This window comes from Musca autumnalis, unplaced genomic scaffold (genome assembly GCF_047663935.1).
Source record: "Musca autumnalis isolate F117 unplaced genomic scaffold, ASM4766393v1 scaffold_2, whole genome shotgun sequence".
NCBI classification, from domain to species: Eukaryota; Metazoa; Arthropoda; class Insecta; order Diptera; family Muscidae; genus Musca; species Musca autumnalis.
The window spans coordinates 243,467,929-243,489,345 of NW_027411755.1; the positions used below are offsets into that span (position 1 = coordinate 243,467,929).

At 32.6% G+C, this 21,417-nt stretch overlaps 1 protein-coding gene across 1 annotated transcript in view; it reads left to right on the plus strand.

Moving 5' to 3' along the window:
• The first annotated feature begins 3,493 nt into the window (after positions 1 to 3,493).
• LOC141395412 (ras-related and estrogen-regulated growth inhibitor-like protein) overlaps positions 3,494 to 21,417 on the plus strand; it is a 90,222-nt gene continuing 72,298 nt past the window's right edge. The window contains exon 1 of the mRNA XM_073971227.1: positions 3,494 to 4,386. The gene's annotated coding sequence lies outside the window, so the exon portion shown is untranslated. The remainder of the gene's footprint in view (positions 4,387 to 21,417) is intronic.

A 21,417-nucleotide genomic window follows, 5' to 3' on the forward strand; every position in this document is an offset into this window, starting at 1 on the left:
TCGTTACGTAAAGCTATTTTAAAGGGGTTTTAATTGATTTTATGTATATTCAATATTGCCACAAAGTATATACATTCAAAAGAGAGAGATCACAATATTTTAGATACAAGATTGAAATTTGGAACTGCTTATAATATATTAGTCCTTGGATGAACCATACCAGACCACGTTCGGCATAGTTTCCTTACAAATGTTTTTAACCAAATTCTCCAACAGAACTGAAGCAATAACTAAAAAATCTTTCAAATGAATATTACCCATATAGATGTACGTTTTGGTGTATCCCAGAATTTTCAACCACATTAGCTCTTATTTGACATTTTGGGTTCTAAATCCCGCAGCGAATAGCGTTCGAAACATTTTCTATATTCGAGGCTATTGGCGTAGTTTTTTTAAATATCGTCAGTAATATGGATTTTGAAAATCATTTTGTTGGGAGAATTTCCAAGCAAAAAGTGGTGAAAATAGATCCACGTTCGAACGCAGGGATTGCATTCGCGAATATGTCGAATAGATATATACATTTTTTGGAGGATATAAACAGTTCGATCTGAACATAACGCCGTTTCTTCTTTATCACACACTAACTTCTGTGCCATTAAAAAAGTTTTGTATTACTGTAAGAAAATAATATTCTTTAAGTGCATAAAAACACCAAAACTTTACTATTTTACCAGAAGTGATAGAGTCCGTGAAAGCCAACTAATAATTCAGAAAATTACATTAATAAAAGAAAAAAATATCAGGAGCCGGGCTATGCAATCTACGACTCATAGACTCCGAATCCCTCTCGCAGTACTGTTTGAGACTACGCAAACACATGGAAAAAATATCTCTCAAAAAAGATCGGCAACATTTTAGCTAAATCCTGAAAAAATAGCTTAAGACGAAAAACTCCATCCATTTTTCCATTTCTATCTTAATTGTACGACTAGATGTTTATGGACTCGATGACCTTAAAAACTTTCCAACGACCAATCACTTCTGTCGGTACAGCGGAGACAAACTTATGAAAATTCATAACTTTTGTTTTCTGTAAAACAAGTAAAAAGTAACAATCGGGTTTGCCTACAGAGATATACCCTCAGCCTGTGTGAGTTGAGACTTTTATATATAGACAGATCGAATACGGGCAAGATAGCTAATTTTTTCTATGAATTGTGTAGCGAAGAAGTTTCAGAATTTAATATGTACGTTATTTTAGGAAGTTTCGGTCAAATCGGATAATTGAAATTTTGTGTTGGAGGTATCTGAAGGAGTGAATCGATATAATCCACATTCGAACCTACTCTAGGTCTCGAAAAAATCGGATTGGACTTTGCTCAAGATTTTAGGGAAACATTTTGAAGTCTGATGTCCAAAGGAAGGTTGGACAAAATATTGCGAGATCCAAAATTTGGACCAAATCTGTTGATCTGTTCGAGAGTTATAATGGGCACGAGCCAGACAGACGGACAAACTGGGATAAATCGACTCCAAATTGTTTGACGCGTGTTTCGTCCAAACATATGATTAGTCTAAGAACATTATTTCGATGAGGTACATTTTTATCGTTAGCCTAATGGTTGCGGGTTCAATATCACGGTGCTCTTGAACCAACGTTAAATGAATGGAGCTTACAACTGGGAAGTTTTTGTGGATTCTGAAACAGCAATGTTCATATATGAGAAAAATCCCAAAACAAGAAAAAATCGATGGAGGGAATTTTAAATAAGTTCACATTTTTAGGTTTATTTTAGGTTTTCGCGATTTTGCTGGGAAACCACAACTCCTATCGAAATGGGGCTAAAGAAAATGTTGTAACTTTGAAAATTTGTTTGATTTGTTCCTAGATTTCACCATTTTTGAGATATAGAAGTTCAGGTCACATTTTTAGGGTTTTTTGTTAGGCTTTCACGATTTGCTTCAAAACAGTAAGTCTTGTCGAAATGGGACTACAGAAAATCGTATAGCTGTGAAAATTCTTTACAAGATGGGGATTCGTAACTTTTTTACTCGGTTGTGCCATTTTTGAGATATATAAGCTTAAGTTGGGAAATTGTTGTCCTGACATTGTTTTATAAGGAGACGATACAGTCAGTGAAGTGTTTAAATTTGAACTTCTATATCTCAGAAATGGTAAAACCTACGAAAACATCATATAAGAACAATATTGTAGAGAATTTTCACTGCTATAACATTTTCTTTAGTTCCATTTTGATAAGGCATGTGGTTTTCCAGCAAAACCGTCAAAACCTAAAAAACCCTAAAAATGCAATTTTTTGTTTTTTGATTTTCTTCTTTCATTTAAAGTTGGTTCAAGAGCACCGTAATATACAATACAAATAACAGCAGATTTTAATACAATACCATATAACGAAAGTTTGAGCATTAATTTCGTTTACTGTAGTTTTCAGCTACAAATTTGTTACTGATAGGAAAAAAATTCAGATGGGCACGCTATTTATAGCAGATATTATCACTTTATTATGCACAACAATACTTTTTTCTCCATTATCCCACTGTTTAGCAACAAGTTTATATAAAATAGGAATACAACATTATTATTAAGGCAGTAAAACAATTTTCTAACTGCTTTTCGAGATATACTCCACGGAAAACCCTTGATATGTCGTATATATTGTCCAATAGACATTTCATTTTATGTACTTCTAATCCGCACAATACTGAATTTGTAAATATTTTGAATACAAAATGAGTTTAAAACCTCAAGACCTTTATATTTATTACAGAACTCCAAAACACTGGCATGGCAGTTCCAGTTTAAATGGAACTTTCTCTAAAAAGAGTATTCAAACAAAAAATTTTTAAATATTTCTTAGACAACTTGATGACAAAGTACATTTTCAGTACAGAACCTTCAGAACAATATCAGTTATCATTTGAAATTTTAAAAACAAAATATATTTTATAGCATAAATGGTAATAATTTGATAAGTAGCTCAAAAAATTGTAGTCGACCAAACCATTTCGGGGGGGGCACGGGCCCCCAGTGCCCCCCCCCCTGCGTACGTCCCTGTGTATGGCGGTACGCTGGGTGGAACCATGAACAAAGCCCTGGAATCACTATTTATCACCTTATGGACGAAATGTTCTGTCCCGACATGTAAGGAGAAGTCATAAAGCAATCGTTACAAAGATCATTCCTAGATATCGGCATAACAAAAATATCTTCTTAATTGAGTGTTATTGACATGACCATCCTTGTCATTGCCTTGTGGCCAAGCATTCATCATGAAGATGATAAAGAGAGATTTCCACAGGTGGAGGATAAAACCTACAGATCCGCAAGCATGTTATTATGTATCAAATCTTTCTTTATAAGCCCATGTTGTGATATAAAACGACAATTTTTTTTTTTATAAAACTGAATCGCATTATTTTTCCTATTTTCAAATTTCCTACAAAAATTGCGGGTTTTCTTCTCTCGTTATCCAACAAAGAATTTACGTTCCACAAACCACAATGAAGAACTAAAACATTCCACTCAAAATGGGGAATGTTTTTAAAAAAACACACACAGAAAATACAGTGAAAACATCTTGTCATCTATATCAGCGATATCGGCTGGGAAAAGCAAAACAGTTTTATATGAGATATCGTCGGAATAAGATGTGTTGAGCGGAAAGCAAAAAAATACAAAATAAATTAACACAAAACAAGATATTTTGAAACAGCACAAATATTTATAAAAATAACAACAACAGTTTCGCAATAGAAAACAAAAATTTTTGGAAAATTATAACAGAAATTTTGAAACCGTTTTTTCTCAAGTAATATTTTCAAATCTTCGGCTTTCGGTGTGAAACAACAACAAAAAAGCTTATTCAGTTTTTACCTCACATTTTTTTAAAAAAAAAGCGAGGGAAAACGAACGATTTGATATTTTATATAAAAGTTATAAGCAAATTAAAAATTTATGGCATTTTCCAAGTGAAGTGAAAGTGGTAACCATTAAATGCTCCCAAGAAGAATTATCAAACAAAAATCGATAAGAAAAAATTGAAATATTTTTTTGAAATTACCAAATTGAGATTAAATTAAAACCTTTTTTGGATTAAAGTAAACAAAGTTCTAAAAAATTACAACAAGAAGAAAAATCACACGAAAATATGCCAATGAATTTTCTATTAAACTGTGAACAAATTACAAAAAGCCAAGAAATTTTAGAAAATTTGTGAAAAAAAGTACAAATTGCTAAGGAAACAGTTGCCAAGAGGAAATTTTCCCTAAAAAACGCAAACAAAGTGTTATTTACATTTTAAACATTATTATTAAAACAAAAAATAAATTAACTAAAGCAACCACTTATCAATTACAACAGCTTGAGTTGTTCTACACTACATACTCTCTCTCTCCCACTCAATTGGAATATTAATTCAACAGGTAAGTGAGTTTTGAAGCATCACTTAATTCCATTCCAAAAGCAATTTAAGTTTAATTAATTGTTGCAAAGAACCAGCCACCACCACCATTAACTCGAACCCAGTCTGCGTACTTGACATCTTTTGTTGTTCACACAATTTCAGTTTTGTTGTTTTTCTTTTCTTTATTTAATTTATAAATATTTTGAATTTTAAATGTCTTGACGCAATAAGTAGTAGAATGAACGGTTACTTTTATGACAATTAAATAAAGTAAAAAAAGAGATAGAAACTGATAAGACAGTAGGCACAGTAGTGCGGGCAGATAAAATATAGGGAGATTTTTAAAATATTGAAAAAATTTCGTCACATTTCCCAAATGTCATTAAAATGTCTGGCCAATTGTGTGTTAGTGCATCAAATAGGCGAAATCGGGTAAACATGTATATGGGAGCTATATCTAAATTTTGAGCAATTTCAGTGGAATTTCTCAAATATATTTCTAGACAAAATTCCGTCACATATTTTAAATTTTAATATATTTTAAATTTCATCAAAATTGGACAGATATAGCGAAAATACATATGAGAGCTATAATCAAATCTCGATCGATTTCACCCTACACTAGGTTATAAAAAATTCCAATTTCAAAGTGATTCATGGCCTTATAAGGCCTTTTAAAATAATTCGCCATAAAATATTTATTTATTTTATAATTTGCATTTTCATCAATATTTATAAAGACCCAATACGTCATTTTTAAAATTAATTTAAAACAATAAAAGAGATGATTGATAAGTGAGTAACAGTCTGATTATTAGATATTGAAATTTCGATGTTCAAAAAAGGTGGATTTTTAGAAATTATAGAAAAATTTGCTTTGTACTATATGCAATAACGCCATCTATATTTCACGTTTCCCTTATTATTGGTTTTAATTTTTAAAGTAAAATATTTAATAAGAAGTTTAATTTTAGGTGGGTTATTGAAAAATTACAACCAAATATTTTGTAAGGTTTGAAGGTTCAAAAAATTGCATAAAGTTCTCTTTTTACACCATATTCTATAATGCCATCTACACTTGATTTTTCCATTATAATTGGGTTTAATTTTTAAAGTAAAATATTTAATAATAATTTTAGCTTTGGGTGAATTATTGAAAAAGTACCACCAATTAATTTTGTAACGTTTGAAGGTTCGAAAAAGTGCATAAAGATCTCTTTTTTACACCATATGCTATAATGCCATCTATACTTCACTTTTTTATTATTAGTAAGAGGATCTTTCAAGTAAATATAGCATAGTTTTAGGTGAATATATGAAATAACAAGTACCATCAATATCAGCTTGGCGAGGCATTAATGTCGTTAGGAAGTTTCGAAATTAGTTGGGTCTTAGGAATTTATTCAAGAATAATCGCAAAAAGATGCTACCACGCCATCTATAATTCATAGTTTCATTTATATCGAGTACTTTTGCTATGTAAAAGTATATTGATGAACATAAATTTAGGCGAATTATATAAATATTTAGGTGAATTTCATTAAAAGAGTTTCATGATGCGTTTCTCGATAGTAGTAGTAGTTCCATAGGAGAGGAATTGCTGTAGTGGGGAATTCGATTTGAGAACGAACACCTAATTTCATGAAATTTATCAATGAAATTCACTCTAGTGTGGAACGCGATTATGGAATTTCTTTGAAAAAGAGATTGAAACTTTATATAGATTAATGCAATCAATCGAAGTACACTAGGAATCATGATCAGTGCGCCTTAAATAAGTTTTGATGAAACCCGCTTACACATGGGAAGATTTCGCGGATTCTGAAACAGCAATGTTCATAGATCAGAAAAATAAAAAATCGCCGGGGGGATTTTTAAACAAATCGCGATCAAAATTCACAATTTTAGGATTTTTAGGTTTTCACGATTTTGCTTGGACGTATCGAAATGAGTCTAAAGATAATGTTGTAGCTGTGAAAATTCTCTACAAGACTGATCTTCAGTTTTTTTTCGTAGGTTTTACAATTTTTGATATATAGAGGTTCAGTTCAAATTTTTAGGTTTTTATCTTAAGTCTTCAAGATTTTGCTTGGAAACCGCAAGTCATATCAAAATGAGACTAAAAAAATGTTGAAGCTGTAACAATTCTAGGTTGTACCAATTGCAAGATATATAAGTTTAACTTGGGAAAATGCAGTAATGGCATTGTTTTGTAAGGAGGCGATACAGTCAGTGCATTGTCTCAATTTGAACTTCTATATCTCAAAAACGGTAAAACCTACGAAAATATCATAAAGGCCAATCTTGTGGAGAATTTTCACAGCTACAACATTTTCTTTAGGCTTATTTAAGTAGGACTCGAAGTTTCCAAGCAAAATCGTGAAGACCTAAATAACTCCTAAAAATGTGAACTTAAATCGCGATTTATATGAAAATCCCTAGAGCGATTATCTTTTTGTTTCTTGGTATTTCTTATCTATGAGCATTGTAGTTTCAAAATCTGCAAAAACTTCCCAGGTGTAAGCACTTTCCATTTAAAATTAGTTAAGGCGCACCGTGCCTCAGGTTCTAAATTTTAGTGAAATTCCAAATTTAGTGGAGTAGAACTTTTAGGTAACAGCATGGAACAGGTTTTCGTTTTCACAGAATGATGACTAAAAGAGTCCTCTTTCATACCATATATACATACTTTTGTGCCCGCTTTGTTCCGTCCGTTGAACACTTTTTTTAAATTTATTGAAATTACATGGGTAAAAATGTGTGTTTTTATACCCTCAGCATTTATGCTAACGAGGGTATATACACTAGGGTTATGACTTTTTGACATTTTTCCTGAAAAATGATTTCCTGTAGCAGGGATGAATGAACTTTTGCCTATTAATCACTATGCTATCGTTTATTCCATTGAAATATAAAAAAAGTTCACGCAGAAATCGATTTAAAAAAAAAATATTTTTTGAAAAAATATATGAAATGAAAAAAAAAATTTTTAAAAAATTATTTTTTGTTGCACGAATGATTAAATATAAGCCTACTAATAACTATAATAACGTTTATTTCATTCAAATATTAAAAAAGTCGCGAAAAAGGTCACTTTGAAAAAATTTTAAATTTTTGGTTTTTTATTAAAAAATTATATTTTTGAATAGAAGCGTTTACGACATTTTTACGATTCTCAGAATTGAAGAAAAATAGTGAGAAATAAATTTTATGTCATTCTAATTATTTTCAATTATATATCTGTTTTCAGTGACTTCAAAAATTGTCCATAATTTTGATAAATTCAAATTTTAAAATCATTTTGTGCGTGAGGTTTTTTCACCGAATCACCTTATAATTAAAATTTTATGTAATCTTATGGGAAAACTCATCACGCTATGATACAGGGATATGAGGTTGTAAAAAAGTCATAACCTTAATATACACTTTCATACGGGCAAAATGTGCCTCATCGAAATACTGGTTTTAGACGCCAAGTATGTTTGGACGAAATGTGTTTCAGACAATTTGGAGCCGATTTAGCAATGTCCGTCCGTGCGCACGATAACTCTCGAACGAATGAACCGATTTTGCCCAAAATTTGGCATCCGCAATATTTTGTCCAAACTTAGTTTAAGTTCGAAGATGGGTTATATCGGTCCACTCCCTCCGGTACCTCCCCCACAAAAGTTCGAAAATGTTCGAAAAATTAGTGCGCACGATAACTTTTGAAGGATATAACCGATTTGCTCCATACTTTGCACATCGTGAAATTTCTACCAAACTTAGATGAAGTTCTCGAATCGCTTTGATTTTTGTTTAAGCAAGTTGTATTCGCTGTCCTCTATACGACGCTGTAAGTTTCATTAGGGGCAAGTCCATACTTCCTGAGAAAATAGCCTGAAAGGTACAAAAAAAACCCTATGACACCGTCTGTAGTGGTTGGAGCGCAAGATAACTCTCGAACGGATCTGCCGATTCAGTCCAAAATTTGGCTTTCGTAACTTTTTGTCCAAAGTTAGTTCAAGTTTGAAGATAGATTATATCGGTCCACTCCTTCCGGTACCTCCCCCACAAAAGTTCGAAAATGTTCGGAAAACTTGTGCGCACGATAACACTTGAAGGGAGTAACCGATTTGGTCCAAACTTTGCACATTATGAAATTTCTACCAGACTTAGATGAGGTTCCAATATGGACTCAATCAGTAAACTCCTTCGAGTACAACCCCCCCCCCCCCCCATTTCGGAAAAGTTCAGTTTAGGACCTGCTCTCGAATGGCCTTGGTTTTTGTTGTTACATCTTGTATTCACTGTCCCCTATACGAAGGTACAAGTTTCATCAGGGGCAAGTTCATACTTCTTGAGAAAACAGCCCGAAGGGTGTAAAAACCCCCTATGACACCCCCCATGGTCTATGTCGGTCCATTCCTTTAAGTACCTTTTCCACAAAATGTTTGAACTTAATCCTAATTAACATTTTTGTCGGTTCATACGACCAAAATTTTTTGTAAGTTTTTGTGAAAAAAGTGTTTCAATTTACACAGGCTGAGGGTATATCTCTGTCGGCTAAGCCGACTGATACTTTTTTACTTGTTTCTCTCCGTTTTCCCATATGAATTATAGCTTTTTAACACAAATGAACATTTTATTGACATAAAAGAGTTTTTGTATCAGTTATATGAGTTTTTTGAAAACCCAAGGAGTATTTTTTTTATTTTAACAAATTTTTAATTTTTTGAAAAAATTTTTAAATTTTTTTTTAACTTAAATTTTTTTGTGTTTTTATGGTTTGTTTATTGATGTTTGGCCACTTTTAATAGATTGGAACATATGAAAAACTCAAAAGCAATCATAGTTTGATGCAAAATCTGAAAAAAACTCAAAATTTAGACTTTACCTTGAAATCCTCTGCAACTTCTAAACCGACATTGATTGCTTATAATGCATTGGAAAACTGATTGTGTTCTATGTCAAACAAAAAAAAAAGAGTTATGAATTTGACCAGGAAAAAACGATTCTGAACCACTGTGCGGACTAAGCTACCAAGTCTTGACTAGAGGCTAAGTGGTCGTCCTCAGAAAAGTTGACAGACTGCAGGGTTTTGTTTTACAGTTTGATTGTTGCATTTGTATTTTTGGAGGTAGGTACCCGTAGGCGTTGTCCGACAAGACCTTCTTGGAACTTATGTACCTTTGGGAAAATTTTCCATGTGCAATGTTTCGTCCAAATTCATAAGTTATCATGCCTGTCAGTCATTTTAGTTGCTTTCGCCGGGTTTTTTTTTAATTTTTTTGGGGCATTATCTTCGGAACTATGACTTGCCCCCGAATAATAATTATATAATCGTACATAAAAAAATTATATTTTGTGTTGGAGATACTGGAAGTATGGACTGGTATTGTCTACAACGTATAGGCATACTTGGTGTCTTAAATAATTTTTTCGGTGAGGTTATTTTATCGGAAATGACAGTACAATGCTATGTACACCCGCCTTGCACCCTGAATTCCCTGCCAGACAACATCACATTTTCAATAGTAGCAAAATACTCCTCAGTGAAAAGTTTTTGATTACTAGAGCCAAGTAAAACTTCCCTAAAGTAGTGTATTAAGACACTCCGTTTGGAGTCGGTGATAAAAAAGTAGATACCATATCATTGGGGTACACTCATGGATATGAGCTTTGTCACAACTGGCAATAGTCGTACTAGATCTCTCGGTTATGTTACAATCCTAGTATGTCGATCTAATGATACTTTGTTTTGCAATTGGAACTTTTAATTTAAACTGTTCAAAGATATGGACATATTTTCAAAAGGTTCTGAATTTATACAGATTTTAAATGAAATCGTAATGTTTTAATTATACACCATAAGCTAAATGTCCTAAATTCCGTTTAATTCACTTTCATAAACATTCATGGTTGCAATTCTTTATTCTTTGTTTTAATTAATCTTTCGTTGGCGTCGATGATTTTTGCAAGTGAAAAAGGAAAGCCAAAGATTCGAACCGACACAGCCACCATTATGTGACCGGTTTCGCTGTGGATCATCAGGCTCATCTTATTATCTGTCATAGATCAAAAACCCATTTTCATTTTCCATTAGTCTTTACATCCACAACATCTCTTCTTTCGAGGGAAGAAGGATACGCACAATATATCACAACATATCCTTTTGCCACCACTTGCATAATAGACAACAGGCCATATTTTTATTTGCAAACTGCTTGTAAGTTCACGGTAACTGGGTATAAATAAAAGGAAAGAAAAGAAAATTCCAATAAGATAACATTTTGCTCCCCTACTGGTAGTTATAATATTAACAAAGGCACGTGTCTATAAACGGCAAGGAGTATAGAGAGAGGGAGCTTGACTACGAGAAAAAAATAGTTTGTTTGGCAATTAGTTTCTATTTTGTGCATAATCAAATTGCATTGTAATTAATTTTATGTACGCGTTTATCATGTTTATCTCTCTACATTATTCACAACAATGATTTCTGGTCGATGCAAGAAGGGGGGGGGGGGGGTTTGGGGAAGTTATAAGTTTTCTTTCTTAACTTTCTTCAAACTAATATTATATAACTTCAATTGAAAATAAATACAAGGGAAAATGAAAATTATCTGAAAAGTTTAAACAACTGCCAACTAAAAAAATTTTGCAGAATTTTCGATTACCAAGTTTTTAAAATCATTTTAGTATTTTTTACATTACCAAAAATTTTCCATCGATATCGTTTAAAGGGAACCGAAATGTTAATTAAGTGAAAAAATGTTTAAAAACTGCTAATTACAAATTTTGCAGAATTTTCCATTACCAAGTTTTTAAAATCATTTTAGTATTTTTTACATTACCAACAATATTCCATCGATATCGTTTAAATGGAACCCAAATGTTAATTAAGTGAAAAAATGTTTTAAAACTGCTAATTAAAAATTTTGCAGAATTTTCCATTACCAAGTTTTTAAAATCTTCTCAGTATTTTTTTTTATTATACCTAAAATTTCCATTCACAAATCGTTTAAATTTCCATTCACAAATCGTTTAAAATATATCCCAAATGTATCCCAAGTTTTTAAAATCTTGTCAGTATTTTTTTACGTTGACCAAAATTTTCCATTCAATAATCGTTTAAAATGTAACCCAAATGTTAATTAAGTGATAAATTCTCCACATCACTTTGATAAAACCTACAAATCCACGTCCACATGAGGTGTATTTAGGAATTCCTTTTCTCCAAAAAAAAAAATCCCATTTCCCTAATGACAATTAATTGTTTCCTGGCAGTAAAATCAAATGATTCTTTTAAATACCCCAAATACTGACTTCCGCTTAGAAATTAATCAACTGTTGATCAAGTTTTGGGCAGAGATTTTCTTAACAATGCTCTTCTATAAACATGCAAGCGGACACATTAATACCAATATACGTCTACATACATACATATGTAAGATACTCATTGGAGTATATGGGCATGTTACAATTAGTAACACGTGCATCAATACCCATTGCTCAAAACTACACATATCACCCACTGTTCGTACATCCATCACCCACCACACTTTCTGTAATGTCCCGAGGACCTTTTACCCCTACGACTTGCCCAGACAAAAACTCATTGAGAATTTTGAAAGAGAAAACAGCTGGATATACAATAAATGGACCCAGAAACAAAACCCAATTTTAAGCACGTGAAAATGTCAAAACACAAAATTCTCAGCCTTTCAGCTGACACAATTGTGTTAGAAGGCAAATGTAAACCACCTACACACATTTAGTAGTCCTACCACGCACGCATTCTAAAGGACGTTTGTGTGTTGGTTGTTAAAAATAACACAGAATTGATGCGAGCTGGCTCAGACCACCCATTATGGACACAAGTTAGCAACAAGTGTCAGCCAGCCAGGCAAGACATTCCATTCATTCATTCATTCCGATGTTCAATGTAAAGAGCGAAGAGTAATCTAAAATAATGGAAAATTTCATGTGAACTGTAGCTGTATAATGAGTAGAGATGATGATGACGGTGTTGGTGATGGTTATGGTTGTTGTGATAGCGGTGGTGCTTGTGATGATGATGTCGACAATGATGGTAACAATGTGGGAACTTTTGACTTTTTGTGATTATTGACACATGATACTAATGTTGGGAGTGGGAGATATTCTATGAGAGATTAGTTGATGGCTTCTAGAATGATGGGAAATGTAAGGAAAATAATTAATGAAATTATCAAGGAGACCATGGTTGGGGAATAATTTTATGAGGACAAAAAAAATGGGAAGCATGATGGAAGAAAGAAGAAAAATATTGAATGATGTTTCTTATCACTCAAGGACAATTTACATAACGTGCTCCTGTGCTCAAGTTAAAACTTTTCATTTGAGGGATTATGGCCACTTATAAATTTTACAAAATCGAAACATTTTTTATTGGCTCATTTTAAATTACAAGTAGAATAGAATGTGTTGCCAAATTTCGAGTCGATCGGGCTGATATGAGCGTAAGAAAGAGAAAATACTATATGTAACATCGAAGTTTGAAAAGCGGTTTTCTCCAAATGGCATTTTGGAATGTGGTGCCCACTGTAGCTCGAAAACGGATGATCCGATCTCCATATGTTTTTGTGGGATATTTATACATATAAAAAGCTGGTAACTAAGCGAGCGATTTAAAAAAAATTTTACGGATTAAAGCGAAAAAACTATCAATTTTTATACCCTCAGCATTTATGCTAATGAGGGTATATTCACTTTCATACGGGCAAAATGTGCCTCATCGAAATAATGGTTTTAGACCCCAAGTATGTTTGGACGAAATGTGTTTCAGACAATTTGGAGTCGATTAAGCAATGTCCGTCCGTCTGTCTGTCTGGCTGGCTGGAGCGCGAGATAACTCTCGAACGAATGAACCGATTCGGTTCAAATTTTGGCTTTCGTAATATTTTGGCTTTCGTATATTTGGGCTATATTGGTCCACTGCTTCCGGTACCTCCCCCACAAAAGTTCGAAAATGTTCGGTAACTCTTGAAGGGAGTAACCGATTTGGGCCACACTTCGTACATCGTGAAAGTTCTACCAGACTTATATGAAGTTTAAATATGGACTCAATCGGTCCACTCCTTCGGGTGCCTCCCACACAAAATTTCGGAAAAGTTCCGTTTAGCCAACGCTCTCGAATCGCTTTGATTTTTGTTGTAACAAATTGTATTCGCTGTCCCCCATATGACGGTACAAGTTTCATCAGGGGCAAGTCCATTCTTCCTGAGAAAATAGCCTGAAAGGTGCAAAAAAACCCCTATGACACCGTGTGTAGTGGTTGGAGCGCAAGATAAATCTCGAAGGATCTGCCAATTCGGTCCAAAATTTGGCATTCGTAATATTTTGTCCAAACATAGTTTAAGTTAAGATAAACCATGTCGGTCAACTCCTTCAGGTACCTCCCTCACAAAAATTCAAAAATCTTCGGGAAAAATATGCGCACGATAACTCTAGAAGGGAGTGTCTGATGTAATCCATACTCTGCACATCCTAATATATCTAACAGACATAGACCAGGATCGAATATGGACTACATTTGTCCACTCCTTTGCGTACCTCCCAACACAAAATTTCGGATAAGTTCACTTTAAGACCTGCTCTCGAATCACTTTGATTTTTGTTGAAGCGATTTGCATTCGCTTCCTCCATTACGACGGTAAACGTTTTTTCAGGGGCAGGTCCATATTTCACCATATGTGGCTCTCGAACTGTTCTACCGATTTGGTGCAACATTTGGTCTTCGTTAATTAATTTCTGTTAATTCCTAATCCGCATTTGTGTCGGCAAGTTCAAATGTTGAAAAACGGCCACAAAATTCTGAAGAGACCCTAAATACATTCTATCAGTCCGTAGATGAAAGTCTCGATTCACATTGGCTGAGGGTATACCTCTGTCGGTAAAGCCGACTGACACCTTTTTACTTGTTTTAATCATGGATTTAATATTTGCTTTTTTTATCGCGGAATATTAACAACTATTTTAAATTGTGAATTTTTAAAAAATATGTTTTTAATCGTATATTTAAAAACACTATTTTTTGGACGTGGATGCCTTTTTTGAATAACATTTTAATAGTGGATGTACATTTTTTAATCATGGATTTACATTTTTTTTATCTTTAATAGTTGGTTTTAAAAATACGTTTTTAATCGTGGACTAAAAGATTTATTTTATAAACGTGGATGTTTTTAAATAACTATTTAATCGTGGATTTATTTTTTATTTTTTTGTCAATAATTCAGGTTTCTAAAACCCCTTCCATAGTGGAAGGGACGTATAATTTACGTCATAATGTATACGCTATTGTTGCTACATCTCTCTCTCTCTCTCTCTCGTATGAAAATTTGTTACATGGAGAGTATGAGCTATATTATAAGTTATACGCCTAGTATTATTCCTCTCCCGTTTGCTAATTTATTTTAATTAAATTAATTATACACTATTGTTGCTACCTCTCTCTCTCTCGTATGAAAGTTGGTTACTTGGAGCGTATGAGTTCTGTTATAAGTTATACGCCTAGTATTATTCCTCTATCGTTTTTTGCTTATTTATTGCAATTAAATTAATTAAAACATTTATTTAGATTCCGTGATATTTTTCTTTAAATACATTGCCTCGCACGATTTCCTACTCTTCAAGTATTTTGGTATTTTTAAAAAATTTGCCAATTATTTTCTTGTCAAGAACATTTAAAGAGAGAGCGCAAAAATGCCAATAGGATCATGCAGAAACAACAACAGCAAAACAAAAGACCCAGCATGATATTAACTGCGGGTTGCCTGGCCAGTGGTATTTGATATCATATGGTGCAAATATTTCAACCCATAGACCATTAAAGATTGATCGATTAGACGATCCTCTGATTGTACAGCAAGCAAAACATTTTTGATGAATCAGTATTTCTCTGCTTTTTGTCGACAATGATGGTGATGATGATGGAAAATTAAATGTAGTGAAAATGGAAATTCCTTTAGAGGCGCAAATAATAACAAACGATCAACATATTGTCAAGAAAAATATAAGAAAAAAGAGAGAAAATAAAAAAACACATTCACTCAGCATCAGCAACATGTTAACGATAAATAACAGATGTTTTCTTTTATGAATGTTCTTTATGAAGAAAATGTATATATAAAAAATAGAGAAGAAAAAAGAAAAGCATGTTGACAATAAAAATTATGAAAGGGGATAAAGGCATGATATATTGAATGGATTAAACGGAGCCACAGTGGTACAATGGTTGCTATAGACGTCTTACATGCAAAATGTCATATGTACATACCAAGTGCAAACTCTGCGTGAACACGATTGAACTGAGAAGTAATTAATATATGGTTTTATGCAAAGACGCAATAAAATATGGGGTTGGGAATTTAGTCTAGTGTTATCCAAAAATAAATTTAATAATTTATTATAACGCCATCTATTATTGAAATTAATTAATATATGATAAGGTTATCACTTTGAATAATAGATGGCGTTATAATGAATTCTTAAATTAATTTATTTCTTACATAACCCTAAACAGAATTTCCACTAAGACATAGAACTGTAAAGACTGGAAAAGATGCATAATGCACAAATGTTTATGAAACAAAGTATATAAACATTTTACCAACAACAGGGGTATGTTAATGATAAAAACCCCATTAAAGCGCAATTCGGCTTATACAAATTGTAGGGAAGCAAAAAGTTGGACTCAGGATTGTATTCCATTGCAGTTTCCAGTTCATTGAATAAAAAAACGCGGTTAAAAACGCCTGAAATGGTTAACTACTTAACAGAATGTTGTTATGATATCGTAACAACAGAGCTTAACTCCATCTATTGACAAATGTTAACAATTGAGTTTTCCCATCTTTATGTATTTACATCTTTGATTTCCAACTCCATAGTGTCTCGCAATTTTGCATAAAACCAAATATTAAAAAACCCATAGGCCAGTAAATATTATTTAAATATTTCCCATCTAAGAATGATCATTAATTTTAGGCGCGATAAAATATGGGGTTGGGAATTCAATCTAGGTTCTGCAATTAATTAATATATGATAATCAATTTGAATAATAGATGGCGTTATAATGAATTCTTAAATTTATTTATTTCTTGCATAACCCTAGACTGAATTCCAAACTCCACAGTGTCTCGCAATTTCGCATAAAACCAAATATTAAAAACCTCATAGTCCAGTAAATATTATTTAAATATTTCCCATCTAAGAATGATCATCAATTTATTCATTCTCAGACAACTCGCCGTTTAGTAAGGTAACATTAAAATATAGATGGAGTGACTTGGAAGTCCGTTAACAAGTAGCGTAGTTAAATATTTACAACTTATATCTTTCGCCTAAAGGTATGTAGATCGATAGATCGATTTCTCAAGGTAAGGTCACATTGGGCAAATATTTGCTCCAGCGACCGGCAGTGTGGGCTTACTGAGAACAAGGAGGCATAAATTGCAATGCATTAATTACGCTCACTTGCTCTCAGTAAGCTCACACTGCGGCCGCTGGAGCAAATATTTGCCTAATGTGACCTTACCTAAAGACAACTACTCTGAACAAAAACAGGACAGGCAAAAAGGACCATGAAAACGCGACAATATCGATTAGTTATCAACGACATTCTTACCTAAAATTTTCTGAGCGACATTTTTGCAGAACATTTCGAAGCTGAAAAATGTCATCTTGTGGTACTTTTATTGCGGTTCTTGAAATAAAGGACGAAAACGACACAGAAGGAAGCGAGTTAGAAGATCGAAATGTTCTACGAAAAAGATCCTCATTAGATTTGACTGAAGACATGTCATATCAAAAATAAGCCAAAACAACAGCGAACAAAGATATAACGCTAATTTCTGATGGCTTATACGGTCTTCAGTGAAAAATTCATCACGCCATAACTCAAAAGTTCGACTCACGGCGGGTCTGCCATTTGGGGTTCTGTATATACTCATCAAGGGCTTTCACCCCCAAAAGGAATTTTTCACCCCACACCTCGAGGTCCATTTTGTTGCACAGTGTTATAGGTGGAGTTGTATTGAGTGTAGAATGTTAAGGACTTATTTGTGAAATTTTCAGGCCAATCTAAAACTATTTTCCAAAACTGTCATCTTATGTAGCATTATCGAAACAAAAAATCACTTTCTCTGCAAAAAAACCCTGTAGTCTGGCATTTAAATCTTTCGCCTATAAGTATGCCCCTCAATTTATTATTCTCAAACAACTCGTCGTAAAATAATGTACAAAATGGAGTTATAAGAAATAATGCAATAAGAATTAAAAATATATATGGAATCTAGAACTCGCGCCAAAAAATCAGTTTTTCTTCTAAAAACCCCTGTAGACTGGTATTTAAATCTTTCGCCTATAAGTATGCTTCTCAATTTATTATTCTCAGATTAACATGCTCGACTTGAACATTGAATGTTCGGTTTAATAGAAGATGAAGTATAAATGGAGTCATTTATTTAACTCAATCGATCCAGTAATTAGTTCAACATTGAAGTATAGATGGCGTTAAAAGAAATAATGCAATCTTAAAGCTTTTCTTCAATATTCGCATCATTCTACGAGAAATGTACAAACACTAAACCTTATCAGACACGAAGAGGTTTTTTTTTTGAAAAATTCTATATCTTAGTTTCAGTCGTTTCAACCGGGAATTGATCAATCTGTCGGTCATTCACAACCTAACTTATTTATATATAGAGAAAGATTGTTGATGCCCTATACCAACAAATTTCATAGAAATTCCACTTTATTCAAATCATTCGCCCATTTATCTTAGACAACTTGCCATAACGTAACGTGAACTTTTAAGTATAGATGGAGTTATAAGAAATATTCCAATTTAAATTATAGGTGGTGTTATAAGAACTGAAACTGTCAGAGTGTTGCAATGGTTAACATGCTTGCCTGAGATACTCAATAACCGGTCGCGGCCAAGACAATGTCCTCTGTATTTAAACACAACCTCATCTGCTTGAACTCTACTCTTTTAACTTTTTCATACACTGGAAGTAGACTTTAATCAAAAATGTAAGATCCTAATGCCCGAGGGAGAGTACATTATTATTATTTAAATCAGTTTGAATATTTAATGGCGTCGAATAGTAAATTAAGATTTAAGTATAGGTGGACCTATTTAACTCAATCAGACAACTAGTTCAACAATTAAGTCAAAGACATACAATGGTAAAGATTGGACATCATGCACAATCGAGTTAATTTTAATATTCAAGCATAGAGGGCGTGTATGTATAACAGACAAATAACAGAAACAAAAGCGTACACCAATGTGAACTATGTTAAATATAACATAATTCATGTCACCATATTGTAGCACCACATTATGTTAGACCACCAGCGCCATCTGCCGATATATACTAGCAACGTAAATGTCCCATCTTATTGTATTATATATCTTTGATAAAGTCAAGCCTGAAGTACAGATGGCGTTAGAAGAAATAATGTTCAATCAGCCGGTCATACACAACTTTACTTTATTCGTGCCATACACGAACACGCCTATCATTTTCATCAATTTGTCATTCTCAGACAGCTCGCAGTAAAATGATGTAAATATTTAATTGAAGAGGGAGTTATAAGAAATAATCCAAAAACGATTTAAAATATAGATGGTGTTATATGAAATAAGGGTGTCACCGTGAGAGTTCGGGTCCGGGTTTAGTTCCGATCAAGACATTAGCTTGAATACTTTCAATATTCTAACGATCCCGATTTCGATGAGAGAGTGAATACTTCAATAATAATTATTTTTAGTTTGAAAAATATATGGTGTCAAACAGTAACGTAACATTTATGTATAGATGGAGTCATCTATTAACCCCAATCAGACAATTGGTCAAACAATTACGGTATATTCGAAGTAAAGGTGGCGTTATAAAAATAATGTAAATTCTATGTTTTTTTTCTTCTTCAATTTTCAATTATTTAAACAATAAATCTCATCTGAAGCAAATAAGGCTTCTTTGTCACATTTCAGAATTCTGGTTTCAGGCGGGTGATGATGTTCTATCAGTCAACATTTTTGTATAGCTGGAGTCATCTATTTAACTCAATCAGGCACCTGGCCAAACCATTACCTTATATTTGAAGTACAGATGCCGCTATAAAATAAAGAAAACTTAAGTTTTTTCTTTAATTTTCTCACATGAGAAATTTTAAAACAATAAATCTCATCCGAAACAAATAAGGCTTCTTTGCCCGATTTCAGAATTCTGGTTTCAGCCGGTTGTTGATGTTCTGTCAGTTGGTCACTCACAACCATCCTTTTTATATATATTTACAAATAGTAACATATAGAGGGAGGACTAGATAATATTAACAAATCAACAAAACCAAATCAATTTTAAAAAATGCGTTATCTCGAATAAATTGATTTTTAAAACCCTCTTTTTTCCTTTATATTATTTCTCTCTTTGTGAATCAAATCATCTTGAAAGAATTCCCGGTGACGATTTTTTTCGAATAACGACAAATGCGCAATTATTGACGACAATGAATAAGATGAAAATGCTTACGTTTTCATTTGTGTTTTCTTCTTTTCATAATCACTCTTTTCACAGTTCGTTGGACAATATCTCATATATATAATGGAGACAAGCCAACTAGCATATACATACATATATACATACATATTAAAAAAAATAAATAAATAAAAAAGAAAAAAATCTTTTTCAAAAAAAAAAAAAGAAAAAATTGTCACAAAATTAAAAAAATAACAGAAATGAAAAAAAGCATATACAAAGTGTTGACATAAGGCAAACGACAAAATGCCAAAAAGCTGGCCGCGGAAAGCCAACCAAAGCAACACACAAAATCAAAATGACGCATAGCACACGTATAAAAATCGTGTGGGAAAGAAGAATGAAATGAAAACAGAGCAAACGACAGAAAAACACACCGAAGATCTTTAGCAAATCGAACAAAAACACCGCCAAAGATTTTCTCAAATACTTTGGGAGCTAGTGAAAATATTTTTTGTGATTTTTCGTGTTTTCCTTTTTTTATTTTGTGATTTTTTATAGACTCTCTATGAGCGCAGGCAAAATAGCAAGTAATATATATGTACATATATATGTATGTAGAGATTGTGGCGAATTCTTCACAAGACTTTATACCGTTGGGCGCCATTCTGACCGCTACAAGTGATGGCAATTATAAATAGCATTGGAATTTCAGAATGGATTTTTAATGTGTGTTCAAATCCAAAGGGTGGTTGCCATTATATTTCGCTGGGGTATTGTAAATACTAAAAAAATTGCAGGGGCAAAGAAACGTTTATGTTTTTTTTTTTTTGCTTTGGAATTTATTCAAAATATCAGCTGGTAGGTAGAAGCAAAAAAAAAAAAAAAGAATACTAATAACAAAAGGAAAAAAATCTTGTGGGCAATTTTTCAAAATCAGGTACATATTGAAATATGTGTGCCTAGCACTAAGTAATGGAATGCGTTTGTTTTAACCAAGAATAAAATATTTTTCCTTAAAATAAAATTTTTATAAAATATTTGGATTCTACTAATTTGTACTATTTTTTCCGATACCATAAAGGAAAAACTGTTATCGTAGTAAAAAATAGTAGCTTCTTGCAGATTTCAATATTAGGTCGAGGGAAATTTAATATTTTTTTCTTACTTATAATTGCTCTATTCCAAAACTGCAAGAACCTACTAATTTTTAATATTTTTGTTTCGATGTCATAAAGGAAAAAAATTGTTAGCGTGGTAAACAAAACAAAAAAATGTTTCCTTTAAAAAATAGTAATAATAACAATTATTTAAAAATTTTCTTTCGAAATATTATATTATTAAAATATTCATATCGCCAACAATAATTGTTGGTTTGTGTAATTTTTCTACTAATTTTTACTGTTTTTTCATGTTATCGGAAAAAGGAAAAAATGTTATCATAGTAAAAATTTGTAGCTTCTTGCAGATTCTGGAACAGAGCAATTATTTCAATATTAGGTCGAGGGAAATTTAATAGTTTCTCTATTCCAAAACTGCA